This window comes from Sesamum indicum, linkage group LG2 (genome assembly GCF_000512975.1).
Source record: "Sesamum indicum cultivar Zhongzhi No. 13 linkage group LG2, S_indicum_v1.0, whole genome shotgun sequence".
In the NCBI taxonomy this organism is placed as follows: Eukaryota; Viridiplantae; Streptophyta; class Magnoliopsida; order Lamiales; family Pedaliaceae; genus Sesamum; species Sesamum indicum.
In genome coordinates, this window is record NC_026146.1 from 2,910,300 (window position 1) to 2,927,513 (window position 17,214).

The following is a 17,214-nucleotide window of genomic DNA, read 5'->3' on the forward strand; positions in this document are numbered from 1 at the left end:
CAATTTCTCATTTCAGCACGCCTCAATAGGGACACCTTCAGCCCCACGACAGGGACACCTTCAGTCCACCAAGAGGGACACCTCTATCCCTCTATGGGGACTCCTTTTAAAATCTAGAAAACCAGTCTCTCTTTTTACTTTAGCATTCAAATTGCAGTCATAGCACGATTTCTCTCACGAAATTGCTTACTCTATCATAATTTTTCATTACATTTTATTTCTTACGATATTTTTCTCCTAAATCCGATACTAACTTGGGCGTCGGAGTGATAATGCTTTTTTGTAGGTCCCCCCTTCTAGATTTGTGTTCGCTTCAACCTAAGCTTTGACCATAGTCTATATCCATTGGACTCATGCATTTTTTGAACGCATCATGCACATTCTTGAAACGATTGTTAAAATTAGAAAACACATGCTCTAGAGAAATATCGGTGCATTGCACAAGGTGGTACAAATTCCAAAATTTTTGGATACTGCTGTAATGAGACTGGGATGATGGTCAGAAATAAGGTACATCCTAAACCTACCTCTTATAATATATTTGCTCAACATTTGAAAAAAAAAATTATTTCTAAGATAAATAAGATTGTTCATCAATAATTGCAAATGCAATAAGGGGTACCTGTTGATTCCCATCCATGACAGCTGCAATCAACATTTTATACTTATACTTTGTGTATAAATGAGTTTCATCTACACTGATCAGGTATTTGTTGTTCAAAACATTACGTATGTACATTTATACGAATAATAATGGCACATTAATTTACATCATTGCATTTAATATAAAATATCTAGCAACCGTATGACATAGACTTAAACCACATTATAGCCTATATATTTGATTTTAACCTCCAGTTGTGGACATCAGTTCCTGAGGATGATGGAGGAACGCCAGACTTAACCACACAGTGATCAAGATCCTCCATCATCCTGACAAGGCTCGGTAGCCTCGACCGAGCAACAGTTGTGGTTGTCAGCAGCGAGAGACTGGAAGAGGGGCCAGGTATTAGTCCCTCCTCCGAAGCCCACCACATGATTGTTAGCTCGTCCACTGCTCCATCGCCCTCGCCACAACAACTGCCATGCGCCGACCTTGATCATCGGATCACGAGGCTCGAGGAGTGGATGCAGCGGATAGCAACCACCTAGCCCGTTCGTCTGCCGCCCCAACCGTCCCAACATCCAGCTGATCCCCGACACCCGATGACGAGGACAACGACGGTATAGACGTTGCCGATGGGGAGACTGATTTAGATTAGAATAAATTTGTAAAAACACAATATTTAAACAATATTTTTATTTTATTAAGTAAAGCATTTTTATTTTATTGCTATATTACATATCTTTTATATAATATTTCACATTTAATAAATTAAACTATATATATAACAAAAAATTCAATAATTTATTTTTATAAAAATAAATATTAAAATAAATAATATAGAAAGTATTTAATAGTTACCCCCTTGTATTCATATCAAATAACTTAAAGAAAAATAATACTGTTTTTCCCGCATTGTACTTTCCCCTACCCCTCCTCATTTCTTCTCACTTAGACCCAAAGAATCATAAGTTAAATTTTATTTTTTAAATACCTGTAAACTCTATAAATAACATTTTCCCCAATTTTGAATTCTTAGAATAATAAAGACGAGTTGTTCTATTATTCTCTCAATTTATATTGCTTCCACTTCATCACAAATCCTCCCAAAATGCATCGACATCGTCCTACATCAATAATAAAATATAATAGCATAGTAGCTAGCTAGGATAATATATATATATATATATATATATATATTTTAAAAAAAAAAGGGTTATAAGCTAAATTACAAAAGAGTGATCCCTAATAATGAGTAAAGTATGTAGTGGGTGGTATTTGATTAATTGCAATATGAATGTGATGCGATGAATATTTATGTGACCCTATGCTTTAATTGATGAGTTGAATGACTGCAAATGGGGAAAGAATAAAGAGGACACCCCAATTAAGAACAACATACCATTACCCTCCTTTTTCCTTCTCAACCTACAATCATTAATATATATATATATATATATATGATATATGAACCTTGAATATTGTTTGTTTTGATTGGAATTGCACCATCTTATTTTGAAAAAATATTAAAATTTATAATCATGCAAATTCCTCCTCTATTACTAAAGTGCTGTTGGAATAAGTACTCTCCAGTATCGTCAGGCGTTTAGGATTTAAGAAGATATATGGCCTTACTTTTTACTGTTGTGGTTGATTGAAAGCAAGAACTGTCCAATATCTTCAAAAAGAATTGGAAAAAAACACATGTCTTTATTTTCTACTAAGCAAATACTATCTAGCATCATGAGCCCTACTTGGAAAGAGTATATAATCTCGTTCTTACACAATGATCTGGCATGCATTCACAATACGATTGGAATAAGACGAGGTATTATTCATTTTGATCAAGACAACAATCTTGAAGAGGCAATACACCAAGACAATAAAGCTATGAATCGCTCAAGCCCCTCAATTATTATCGATATGAACATTAGTTATCTATGCATCTAATTGTTATCGATATGAATATGAGTTATTCTATGCATATATATTACATGGGATAGTTACACTCTCTTTTTTCTGAGGTTTGATGTAATTACACGTAGACCTCCTGCGGTTTGAAAAATTACATCTAGCACCCCTGAGGTTTGCTTTTGTCTAACAAATAAGTTCCTCAATTAGTCAAAATTCACTAAATTCGTTGATATTAACAGAAAAAAATGGAAAAAAAATTAATATTTATCCTCGATTGGCTTATTATTGATTTATTGTAGGTCAAATAATATTTTCAGACTAAACTACCCTTATCACAGTGAAATATATCTCCTCACATTCATTAACGCGTGAAAACGTATACTTGTAATAAGTCAATCGGGGGTAAATATAGATTTGTTTTCCAATTTTTTGTGAATATTAGCAAATTCGATAAATTTTATCTAATGGGCGGACTTATTTGTTAGATGGAAGCAAACTTCAAGGGTGCTAGATGTAATTTCTCAAATAACAGGAATTTATTTATAGTTACACCAAACCTTAGGGAAGAGAAGTGTAATTATCCCTATATACATTTATATAATATATCTTATGATTCCTTCTTGTTTTTTTTTTTTTTTCTTTTTTCTTTCCCTCAAAAGCCAAGTTAAATTTCTCTCTGAATAATTTGGAGTTATATAATATAAAGAAAGTAAGTTCTTGTTATGAAGCATATATGGAAAACAATTTACAGTTTTATGTGGTTATTTATACATATGTGAAATTAAAAGTTTTTCAATGTAAACAAAAATGGGAGAGCATAAATAAATGGTGGTCAAAGGTCAAAGTTGGCATCGGAGCATGTGGAGGATGTCGGCACATTGGAATTTGCCCATCAAATTTAACCTTATATTACTTAATTATTTTTCATTTTCAATATTAACAAAATTATCATAAAATTTCTAAATATACTCTCAATTAATTTATTATTAATTTATTACAAATTAAAATAATTTTTTTATGATCAAATTATCCTTAGACATTTTTACGCATTAATGCATATGAAGAGATATATTTACATAGTTATAAGGGTCGTTTAATTCCAAATTTTTTTTTTTAACCTACAATAAGTCAATTGAAGGTTAAATATAAATTTTTATTCAGCATTTTTTATCAAATATCGACAAATTCAGTGAATTTTAACTAGTACCTATAATTACACCAAATTAAAAAAAAAAAGAAAGTGAAATTATCCCAATATTTATTAGTAAGGGAGAGCAATAAATATAGAGGGGTAGGGTAGGAGCCGAAATTGGGGGCGCATTGCAATAAAAGAAATGTGTGTAATTTGATGTCCCAATAGGGAAGCAAATTGCAGAATGGCCCACAAACTGTCCCCAAATAGCCCCCACCCACACAAATTTTTCCACTACTAAATACTAATGCTTCTTCTATTATATATAGGGCGTTAAGTTACTTACAGCGAGGGTATTCTTGTAAATTAGGGGCATTGAATTGATGGGTTTATGATGATTCATAAGGGTTGACAATTAAATGTGCTAGAAGATTCATGCATCACAATGTTAATTGTATGTATGTCAACATGTAGTTGGATAATGCTTCTTCATTTAAATATCCTACTATACATATATATATATATATATATATATATTCCACTCAATTCAATACATATACTCAACTTTATCTAAATTATATGGGATTAAATTAATGTACTTTTGTCGTAATTTAAATTATTTTATGTTTCGTCATTTAATTATTTATGATAGTATTTTAGTTCTATATATTTTTATTTTTGTTAGTTTTTCATCGGAGTTCACATCTATTCATAAGTAGAGTGAACTCGGTGAAAGAAGGATAAAAAATTTTATTAATAAAAGTATTCATCAAACAAAAACGAGAATATTTTTTATTAACGAGTATTTATTCTAAACTATTCAATTTAAATAAAATAAAAGCTGCTATTATTGTCCTCAAAAGTAAAGAAATTAAAATTCAAATATCAGTATTTTTGTTGGCGATTGTAATTATCTTTTTAAAAGATTATGTATCCGTATTATGAGTAGAATGAGAAAAGAATTGGAGAAAAAATATGTATATGAAAAATAGAGTAAATAAAAATAAAATATGTACTTCTTGGCCTTATGCGTTTTCTTTCCTGCCCAATATTGGACGAAAACTAAATTAGATTTCGGGTGGGTTTCATAATATTTACTTTTCCTCCATCTATTCTCTAACCAAACATACCAAACTTATTCTTATACATTTATTTTTACTTCCACTTCTCTTATACATTCACTTTTCGACCCAACCATACACACCCTTATTTTAAGTCGGCGAATTTAAGTACTTATCATATTATGCAATTCATTAAATCATTTAATAAATTAAAAAATGATTCGTCTTGCAACTTTATCTGTGCTTCATTACTCAAGGTATTGTTTTCGATCTGATTTCGTAAAAGTATCATGGATTTGTCTTCAAAAGGCGCATTGTCTAGGGGAGGAGGGCTTGTGGCTTATAAACCACTCAAACTACTCATATACATCATTAAATTTAAAGACGAATTCAAAGTAAATAGTACGTACATCCAAACGAGACCCAAAAACAAGAAACTGTTAGACGTCAATCTTATCACTTGGTTGACATATATAAATATTTTAATTTTCCTAATATCTGCATGAATGACTGCTAACTAATTATTTTCCCCTGAATCCCATTTTACTTGATAAATCAAAGGGTTCATATATTAACTTCTGGATAAAGAGTTGGTGTATATATTTTCCATTTAGGAATTAGAGTATGTAAAATATGAGTTACATAGAACTTGTCCTAAAATGGAGAGTTGACCCTCCCTCGGTGGCCCTCGTGTCGTGTGTCAAGGACGGAAGACGTACAAACTTAGATTTTTGCCAAATTTGTTATGTACTAAGTTGTAGATATGCCGAAAGGTACAATATCTGTTTTTCACTGTACTTGAAACAATCAATTTAGACAGGACCAAATACACAAGTCACACATAAAAAATGTTCTATGTTGAGATCAGAATTCAGATTTTAAACATAATAAAAAATAATTGAAAATATTGCCTATGTTGTATTGAATCTGGGAAGGACATTCAATGTCAATATGAAAAATGATTATTTAGACTTTGGATGCAAGTGTACTTATATGAAAAATATCTGCATATATAACGTAGACACACAGTTCAACGTGTGTTAATTTATTTTAGATTAATGAAAATTACAAAATCAAACATATTAAGAATTTTAAAAAATAAACACATACTTATCTCTGTTTTTCTTTCTTTCTTTTTTTTTAACAAAGAAAAATAGCTTAGAAATAGAATCGAAAAGAGTATAAAATTAAATTTTTGCGGAACAAGAAGAAATTAACGGTAGAGAATGAGATTCGGAGGTAAATAGAGGGTCCTGGATCGGAATTTGAGCAACAATATTGTACAGAAATAAATCTGCTGTCGACATTGTAAACAAATTAAAGGGGAAAAGAGGATCTACCTGGGAAATTAAGACAAGACAAGGAAAATGGAGCATAAATTATTAAGTGGGATTGGTACTATGAAGGCACAATTGAAGAAAAGTAGAGTCATAATGTAGTTAAACTAGGGAACCAGAAGTGAGGGGAGATGGGACCAAGCACCCATGTCTAAAATGGAAGGTTCAAGGCATCTTCAAGTGATGAGAAATAATGAGCCCTAAAAGGGTTAAGGGTCCCTCCATAACCCCAACTTGATGCCCACAATTCCTCCAATTTGAAGGAAATACACAAGTTGCAATGAGTTCCCTGCAACCTTTTTTTCTTGCCATCACTTAGAGACGGTTGCTGAAAAAGTCGTGTTGTCTTGAACATGTATGAATATTACATTTCTTTTAGTAAATAGCTATGTTCATTTGTGACAATTCGATAAGTATAGTAGATGAAGGGCACATGGCTCTTTTAGTTTGGTTTGATATTTTACCTCAGAGTTATAAATATATCGAAATACAGTGAGGCTTTCATGTTTTTCTCAACTCTTCACATCTGTCACTTCGATCACTGAACCCATCACATCCCCTAATTTCTGACTCATCTTATCCCACATTCCCACTTGCCTTAGAATGTCTCTAAAAGCTCTTGTTCATTTTGCGTGAAAGCGATGCACATCCTTGTATCCTCGTTCAGGAAAAGAGCAAGTTGAAGAATCCGCACGTGCCCATTACACTGTTTATGTTGATTGTTCATGCGTTTGAATGAGTTGTAAGTTTGCATCGATTTTGGGGATTAGTCTCTCAAGTATTAGCTGGTCTGGAATTTTTCAACTACATTGGGCCCTTGAGGTACTTAGTCCTGTGGTAATGAGAGAATGCTTGTGTTATTATTGTTCATGTGTCTACAGGTATAAGACATACAATCTAAAACCATAAGGGTAACAACTCCAAAGGAAAAAGGGATTCTGTTGAGCTTGGAGATGTTCCTACAGCAATGATAATGCCTGTTGCTGCTGCTGTTCTTCCATAGGGTCAGCTTGCTGAAGATGAAGATGGCTTATTTGTGTTTGATGCTGGATAGACTAAAGTCGCATTTGAGAAATGCATTTTGTATTCTGTTTTGTTGCTCTATTGTTGTATATCTGATGTGGCGTACTCGTCATTTATTCATCCCGTTGGTCCATGTCATGGGTGAGGTGGTTAGTTTGTTACTGGTAGTTTTGGGTTAGTTGGCTTGTTTGTATTTAAGCGTGAGTTCGAACTCCAGCGGTTATCTTCTCCAATTTTTGAATACTGAATCTGATTTCCTGGGTTCTTCTTTTCCCCTGTTTTATGGCTGTATCAACTTTGATGTTTTATGCCAAATTCAACAGATTCGAGACCCTTTTTCTCAAATAAAGAAAATACGAGCCACTTTTACGAGATTTTAAAAAGGAAAACGGCACCAACAAGTATCAAGAAAGATCTTTCACAAGATTTATTATGAGGACACAGCTGAAAAAGCTTTTACAAATACCATAGGCCAAATTGAGCAAAGCACCAAGAAAAAAAACATATGTAAAGATCATATGAGTAGGGATAAACTCAATTTCCCATCAAAAAAGAATATCATACATGATTCCCTCTTAAACCATTTTTCCTTGGGATATTTGAAGGATACAAATTCCAATTCGAGGCAAGAGATGAAAACATTGATGTGACTACAACGGATGAAATGGATATGGCATAGGTGTCGCATGCCAATACATTCGATTATATGCTGAAACACCTAATATATTTAATTATATATTGCAACTGACTACACACAGTTGGGAGAAACAAAGTCCCTACACTAAGAAAAATAGCTATCCTCCTCTATCTCCTCCAATGTCCTGGGGGGTTTCATCATTACAAGTAAGATCTGATTCCTCTTCATCCACCCTGGGGTTGAGAAGACCAATATCTTCTCAGAGACCCGACCCGTCACGCGAAGAGCTCATCGAAAAGTTCGATGACTCTTATGAATCACATTGTCGTAAATGGGAGCAGCCTTGTTAGCTAGAATCGTCATGAACTCATCGGATGCCTGCAACTCATAAATCGCTTCCTCCTTGGTCGTAGTGAGTAAAACAGTATCCGCCACAAATGTGACATCTATAGAATTTTATACATAATTGAGAGATTAATGGATAATTATTAAAAAATTTAAATTTAATTATAAATAAATTATAAATTGAAATTCGAATATATCAAAATTTGAACAACATAAATTGGAGCTCATTATAATTTTTTAGAGTAAATTATATTAATTAAAAAATTAGATGGAACATAATAAAAATTACAGAAAAAGTTTAAATAAAAAAAAAAAAAGAAAGAAAAGAAAGTGAGCCTACAAATTTCGGACAGCAGCACGTGGCTGCCATTATTTTATACCACACATTTGTCTCTTGGTAATTGCACTTAACCGTTTGATAAATCAATCTACACAGGTTAATATTCTTACACAATTAAAATTATTATTAATTTATGTGTTAATATTGTTTAACAAGTGCATATATTAAATATAATTTATATTCTCTCATGTAATGTTTAATCAAAAAAATTTATGAGTTTAATTATCTAAATTAGTGATTAATTAAATATCATTTGACTTAAGAATATTATAGTTGGATAGTTAAATTACTAAATTTGTTAGATTTAATCGTTAATGTAATTAATTTACTCAATTTATTAGGTCTATTGACCAAATGTTTAATTATAAGTGTTGGTTTTAATTAAATTCTATAGTAGCAAGGAATTGATAGAAATTTTATAAAAATATTCGAGAATTATATTTAAGAAATATTAAAAAATATATTTGAAAAATATTATGGGTATAAAAAAAAAGAGATTTTTGTAATAATTTAATTCAGGAATGTTATAGAGAACTATAGTTATAAAGATATGGGTTTGATGAAATGAATTTTTATAAGGTAGTCGGTGAATTTTTAGAAAAGTTTAGAAAGTTTAATATACCTGAAAAGTTTAGAAAGTTTAGTTATTTAAAAGAAAATGAAATAGAGGATTGAATTTTTATAAGTAGGGTATTAAAAGATTGATGGGAAATATATGAATATTAGATAATATATTATTTAGAATTTACGATACTTACAATGGATTGACTATATATATTATAATTTACTATAGAACGCGAGGATAAAGAAAAGGGTTGAATTGATCCTTCTGTATATTAACGTAACCTTTTGAAATTTGAGGTAAGTATAGTTAATTGAATATATATATATATATATATATTGGTGTATATATATTTATATACTTGTGCGGTATATTTGATTGTGAATTGTTGTTTATTTATCTGGGTTGTTTTGTTGTTATGTGAAGTTGCCGTTATATGCTTATATGAGGATGGTATAAGAAATATAGATATATGTATATGGATATATACGTACTTATACTATATACTTGATCGTTAATTGTCGGCTATTTATTGGATTACGTTGTTATTCTATGAAATTATAGTTATGTGTTATTTGCAATTATGTGTAAAGTAAAGATTGAGGAATTATTGTGTTATATTATATTTGATTGTTGAACAGATTAAGCGATGACTTATCAATGGAAAATTAATTGCTAGATGAAATTAAATGATGGAAATATTGTGAATTAAAGAGAAAAAATGATTTACCTAACTAGGGGCATATTCAATGGTTTACGATGATTTAATTGATGACGAGCTGTGAGCTGTCATGGCGATGTGATTGATGACATAATATATGATATGAGGAAAAAAAGATATAAAGTTAGGTACCATGGCGCGTAGGGTACAAGGATATAAAGCTAGTATGTTGATAGCTACATATTAGGATGGTGTGGTGATGCCCTGTTCATTATGCTATCCTATGCAGGTATTGCTACTCACTGGGTGGTGAGGGGATATTACATTTGATGGGTATCCTGTGTTGTATATTATATGGTAATGATTGAGATGTTGATGAGCGGCAAAACCATTGAATAATGTACTCTAGTTTGGGTAAGCAGGACCCTAAGAAAATAAATGATAACAACATATGTGATGTCATGGACTGATATATGATAGTGGGTATGTGTAACTTCTTATATCTGTTGTTATTATGTGATGAATACTTATTGGTTGGTGTGATTGTATTATACTTTACTTGTTGCGCAAGTACACATATAGACTAATTAGATATACTTATTGAGTTGGCAAATCATTCCTTGCCATGTATTATTTTTTTTTAGGGGATAGACCGTAGTGACTTGACGATCACTAGTATTAGTAGGTGTATCAATAGTGATGTCTTGAGTTGAGAGCCCTAGCTACATAATAATATAGATACTAAGTTTTCACTGAATTTGTATTTTAAGTTTTGTAATGATTAGAAACTTCACTTCTCTCCTTTCCTTATATTCATAAACACTAAGGTTGAGGATTGAGTATAAAATTTTGATAGCACATGTCCTTCCATGAGGCTTATATAATATATTAGTAAAAACAGAAATTATCTTATTAGGTTAAATGGTTATTCCTTATAAGATGAACTGTAATTATATATGGGGTGTCACAACAGAGGCCAAAAACTTCTTCCCCGTGGCTCTCATACCCAAACTGGCGCTTCCAAGAAGCGATGCTCTCTACAGTCTCATATCTCTCTCCCTTCAGTTTGGAGAACTCTTTGATTAATAGAAACTATATAATATATTTTATTGTTGATATCCCTATATTCTTGTGATATAATACTTGTTCTTGGGTTGTTAGTGGTATTTTAGGTGCTCTCATGGAGAAAGAGGAAGTCTCAAGAAAACATCTCAAAAAAGACAAAAAATGCAGCAAAAAGAGTATTAAGGATAACCTGTGGACATCGGACAAAAAATCGATGTCAGTTTAACCCGTGACCTACGGGTTACCAAGAATTCATCTAATAGGGAACCGATTCCAGTTTTACCTATAACCACAGTTTATCAGACATGCGTTAGGCGAAAATTGAAGAGTCCCCAACATAATTGCTGAGTCAAAATATTATGTCGAGCCATCTTATTCCCTTGTATATATTGGGACGAAAAATGGTACGAAGAGGATAGGGAAGGAAAGAGAAAGAATTAGACTGAACTAAGGACTCTCTTCCTCTCTTACCACATCTAGGGAGCTAATATAAATAGAAGAAAGATGAAGAAGGTTTTTTCGTTCTTTTTTCTGGAGAAAAGGGAGAAAATCATTGAGTACGGAGAAGACAACAACAAAACAAGTGAAGAAATTGATCCAAGCGCCTGAGTCACAGACCGTTCACGCCCGACTTTAGACTCCATGAGTTTTTTTTATTCTTTTCTTTTGTGTTTTATCTACTTAGGATGAACTAATTTATTTTTCGCTAGGGCTTTTGAAAAACTAATTGAGACAATATTTTGAGTATTTTATCGAATTACTCTATAGCTTTATTTTTGCATATCCATGCGTTACGGTTCTTGCTTTTTCTAATTTAAGAGTCTGGTCAACTCTTAAATGTAAGTAATTATGTTGATGAATTGAGAGGGAACTCGACATAGTGAACAGTGTAATTCATTGTGTGAATTGAACGATATGTAGACATACATAGACGTGATTCATCTAATTACACAAGTTTTTCACAGATCTTAATGCATTATCATCACGAATTTTAGATTGGAGAAATTCATTATTTTCTTGATAATAATTGGTTTGGTATAGCTCGATAAAGTATATTGAATTAACTTGAAAAAAACCTTAGTGTATAAAAGCATTGTCTGCTTGATTAATTTCTGAATTCTGCATTCATTCGATCAATTAGGTGGACCAATAGCCTTAGCATCTTTCTCATTCCTAAATCTTCTCCAACAGTTTTGATTGATTTATTTTACTTAATAATTTTTTTTCGTAGTTAATCTATCACTTGGCTCACGATTGTCTAGATAATCTTAAATTAGTTATAGTTTTGGTAATTATTTCGTTTAAATCGTCGTGGGATCTATACATATTATACTAGTTGATAGCTAGTGCGCTTGCTAGTCACATATATACATATTTTAGCAATCAAGTTTTTGGCGTCGTCGCCGGGGATTTAATTTGAAGTAATATTCAGAACTCTTGAGTCTTGGTTAATTAGGATTTTTTTTACTTTCATGTCACCTTATGACACGAAGCAGTGGTGGAGAGTCGACACAATTCGATCCAAAAATTGAGAGAACATTCTAACTATAGAAAAACACCATTGAAAGAGGAAATTATTGAGACAACTTTGAAAAATATGAGAGCCGTAGAAAGACCGATGATGGAGTATTCGTTCTCTTGATTGATGTGCAAAAAGCTCAACTCATTCTTAAAATTAATGATGAACATATAGTCTTTAATGTGTTTACACCTATTAAATATCTACGCAAGAATGACCATGACATATTTGCAATTGATAGTCTTAATACCCCTAGAACTGACGATTTGCATTTAGTCAAATGTGAGGATCCAAAAGAAAATTACGTCAAAAATTTTAATGGGAATAATTTGCAGGACATGAAAGAAGCGCATGAGGAGGTTACAATTTTTTTAGATATTGGACAAGAATTAAAGTCAAAAATCGCAGAAGGTGTCAAAGTAAAACCACAACTTGAAGCATCATCCAATTGAAAAAAGGTAAGTGAAAATAAGGGACGTCAACCTAATAGGTCGAAGAGATGGAGGAACCACACCTATAAAAATGACAGATTGTACAAAGAACACACCAAGACATGGCATGAATCTCACATGAGAAAGAAAAAAATTCAAGAATGGTAACAGGTGGCACCATAAGGACAAGGGCCCTATTCGAATAGATTGGCAATAGGCTCAAGCACTATTTGAGGGAACACTACCACCTCCCATGGAGCCTCTCCTACTTTCACCCAATTGAGAAACCCATCGTCAAGCTAATGACGTTAAACAAGCGCTTCATGGGAGGCAAACCCATGCTCACTTTGTGTTTTCATTTCTATTTTCTTTCTGGCATGCCGACTTTTAATAGCCCGTACCCATGAGTTATGCCGCAGTTTTCATATTTTATCGAATTAATCTACAACTTTATTTTTGTATGATCTATGCATTACTGTGCTTGTTTTCATAATTTGAGAGTCTTATCAACTCTTGATTTAATTAATTATGTTGATGGACTCAGAGGGAATTCAACATAGTGAACAGGGTAATTCATGATGTGAATTGAATGATATGCAGACATACATATACGCGATTCATCTGATTACACAGTTTTTTCACAGATTTTAATAGATTATTATCATGAGTTTTATCCACTATTTCTTGGTATAGCTCGAGAGAGTATATTCTTTAACTTGGGAAAAGCCTCAGTTTATGAAAGGCCTGCTAGATTAATTTGTGAATTTCGCATTTATTGGATCAATTAGGTAGACTAATAGCCTTAGCATCTTTCACATTCCTAAATGTTCTCCAACACGTTCGTTTGATTTATTTTTCTTAGTTATTATTTTTTTGTAGTTAATCTATCACTTGGTTCACGATCGTCTCGATAATCGCAGATAGTTATAGTTTTGGTAATTATTTCATTTAAATCCTCATGGGATCATTACATATTATACTACTTGATAGCTAGTGCACTTGCTAGTGAGATATATGCATATTTCAGTCATTACTCACATGCCACTTTAGACCAATCTCCAACGTCGTGCACTGCTTTATGAAATCCAAAAGGCTAATCTCCCCTTGCTTACCCTTCGGTTTCGTGCCAACATGGTCAAAGTAAGGATATGAGAGTAAGACAGTCAAGTCAATAAAAGAAGAATAATATGCGACAAGTAAGGCAAAATCATAACTAGCATGTCCAAGCCAATTCTTCGACTAACAACTCATTCACTTCCTCGTCGGTTAGAGTGGAAAATCGCCTCAAACCGTCCTCACTCACCACATTTTTTGTGCATTCCAAGTTAAGAAAATGTCTGCGGTATCCCAATACAGTCTGCCTTCTGCCTAGTTCATGTTGATGGTAAAAAGTATCACCCTATGGAGTAGAAGCAGAAGCAGAAGCAAAATGGATATCTCGTGCCCTGTTTTGTGGAGGAGAAGACCCAGTACAAACCCCTTGGGGCAGAGACTTGAGAACATCAACAGAAAAAGAACGGAAACCCTTGGTCGAACTAACGAGCGTGCATGAGCCACCCTTACTCCCCGTCCGCTGTCGAGCTAATTCCTGCTCATGATATTTTTGTTTCTTCACGACCACATTCCTCGGACACGCCATCCCAATGTGAAGCTTCTTACCTTTGATAAGAGATGAAGAAAATGAGAAATTTCATTACATGTGCGAGAGAGGTAAACAAAATCCATACTTAAACAAAGCAAGCATTAATACCAAAGGAGAAATATTGCACAATATCAATCATACGACTACATAATCTTACTAATCAAAACTTTTGCGAAGGTCACCTAACTCTTCGCAATGGGGAATCCAAATGGGGAAACTACTTGAATTGGAGGACAAATCCCGACCGTCGTCACCTAACATAGAGAAAACTTCTCTTTCCAGGGGCGCCGAGAGGAAGTGAACCCATCTGAAAATCTACACCCCAAGTGAGTATAGAAATAAAATTATTGTTTATCATCAGAAGGAAGTACCTACACCCTAAGTGAGGCTCTCTAATACTCTACCCAAAGAAGGAAGAACGAACTTATAGGTAGAGGCCTAACCGATCTTCCTCTGAATAAGTAAGAGCTCCTCACAAGTAAGTGAACTACCACACGTGCCAATATCCACACCTTGGAACTCCTTGCCTCTCGTGATGCCCGTCACCTATGCCTAAGGCCATAACTACACTTCGCCGCTCTAAGATTTCATAAACCTCCACCTCCTCATCCTTGTCCTCGGCATCTTCACTCTCGCCGTCGGTGTCTTTGCCCTCCAACATCCTCTCTCTCGCCTACAACTCCTCATCCTCACTTCCGAATACTACCTCGTCCACACGTTCATCACTCGAACGAAACTCTTCACCAGAAACAAAAATAACCATCTGAATCAGAAAATAGACATTCAGACAACTCCATAATTGTTGCAATATGATTAGGCAAATATCCTACCAAATACGAGTGAACATTGTCCGACCATAAGTTAAGATCCGACTGAGAATGCCAGGCGAATTCCACGCCTAGGCAACACTGCCTTGGCTTGACAGCCGACCGCGTGCGAGGTGGGTTTGCGCACGGCAGTCCCTCACCAGCTCGAGGTAGTGCCTCGAGCTGGCGTAACGCTCGGAGCTCCTCCTCTCGCCACAGTGAGCTGCCAAGCCAAGGCAGCACCTCAACCTGGTGACTCCTGGGACCAACTATCGTTACTACCTCTAAGCGATCGATTATTCTCTCTCTGATGTCCTGCCTCCATCAACACCTCCCCACCCACTACCCAGTCATCATTCCCTCATATTTCACTATGAAGTTTGAGTAAGAAAGAAAGAAATTGAAAAGTAAAACACAAAAATACAAAGGAATAACTCTTACCTTTGGAAGCCATACTTGTGCAACAACTCAACGGAATGAATGTTGGGGGTGGGTAGAACCAAGACTTATTAGATACCCACCCACCCTCTACCAAGCATGAAATCTACCTTTACCTCGACCTTATTGTGTACTCTCGACTTTCGATGTTAGCAATTTGTTCGAGGGTGGTGTCTATATGATAGATATATTAGTGATATCAATTTATTCATGGGGGTATAAAATAATTTTCATATCTAAAAATACTTCATATAATATATATATACCTTACTGCACCTTAGTATTACCAACCTCTCTATAAATACCAAAATATCAGTGTCATTATTTATGATTTGACTACACTTTCAAAATTAGATCTGAAGAGTATTATTATATTGAAGGTAATTTTCGATTCGATCTCCTACTCAAAATCACTACCACATCAAATCCGTTGGTCTAATCACGTCTCCTTTTTCATACCAACTCAATACTAGCTCTAATTGTATTGATATGACAATGAGAATGACTAAGTATGTTGAATTAGTGTGGCTAATCACCCAACAAATGATGATGTTAGCCATCATCTCATGATTTAATTCTCAAAACTATGTAATAAAACCCAAATATTAATACATGGCGTGTGAACAAGATCATGAAACCATGTGAACGGTCACATTTATTACAATCTCTTTTCTATTCATATTCATATTCATATTCATATTCAAATTCAAATACTTAGGTGGGGATGATGAGTAGAGCACTAGCCCACTAGACATTTTTATGTTAGTATCTATACCTAATAATCTATTTGACTTTTCTTTTTTTTTTAAAAAAAAAATCATCAATCTTGAAAACCAATTCCCAAAAATAGGTTATAGAATAGAATTGACTTAAAATTGCACTTATGAGTGAATCAACATAGCTACTTTAATAGTAATATTTATTTATTGTAATAATAGTAATTAGTTAATTATAATCCAATTATTTATTTATTCATGTAAATTCAAATTTAATCTACTTTATCAATTTTGATTAATTATTCATTTCATTTTTTCTTCAATGAATGAAAAAAAAATGGACTATGCATTATTTTGGCAAAAATTCAATTTTAGTCGTATATGTTGGGGGTGGCAACCGTTATCCCATAACTAATATATTGCCAATTATAATCCTGAAATTTATAATTTTATTATAAATTCAGTACTCTCAGCAGAGCAATTGGAAATTTTTGGGAATTAAGAATTTTTTCCAAATGGGCAAGAAAGTCATTCATGCCAGCTTATGTGATAATCATCTCTAGTCATTTTGGAGGACAATGACTACATTTTTCGATCTTTCTTCTTCGATTCAGCCTTCGATCTACAATAGAAAATATCTTCAACGTCCTTCAAAATGGTTAATTACATAAGTCGTCACAAGCAATTTTCCCGTACATGTGGGAAAAATCCACAATTCCCTTGAAACCCTCCAAGTGCTCCACCGAATTTTTGATTGATTTTCATCGAAAGAACTAAAATTATAAATTTCAGAACTAAAATTATAAATTTCAGAACTAAAATTTTCATTGAGTAAATGAAAATATTATAATTAAATTATTGCATACACAAAGAAGTTTTAATTTCAATATCTTTGTGAGTGATTGGTTGAGGTGAGGGTGACTATATTGACATAATCATCAATACCGAGTTAAGGAAGAAGATTTTCCACAAATGTGAACT

At 33.3% G+C, this 17,214-nt stretch overlaps 1 long non-coding RNA gene across 1 annotated transcript; it reads right to left on the reverse strand.

Annotated features, from left to right (window-relative positions):
• LOC110011301 lies at positions 13,781 to 15,732 on the reverse strand. Its single transcript, XR_002286274.1, has 2 exons — positions 15,521 to 15,732; positions 13,781 to 14,290 (listed from the first exon to the last, which is right to left on the reverse strand). It is a non-coding gene; the product is annotated as an uncharacterized LOC110011301 (long non-coding RNA).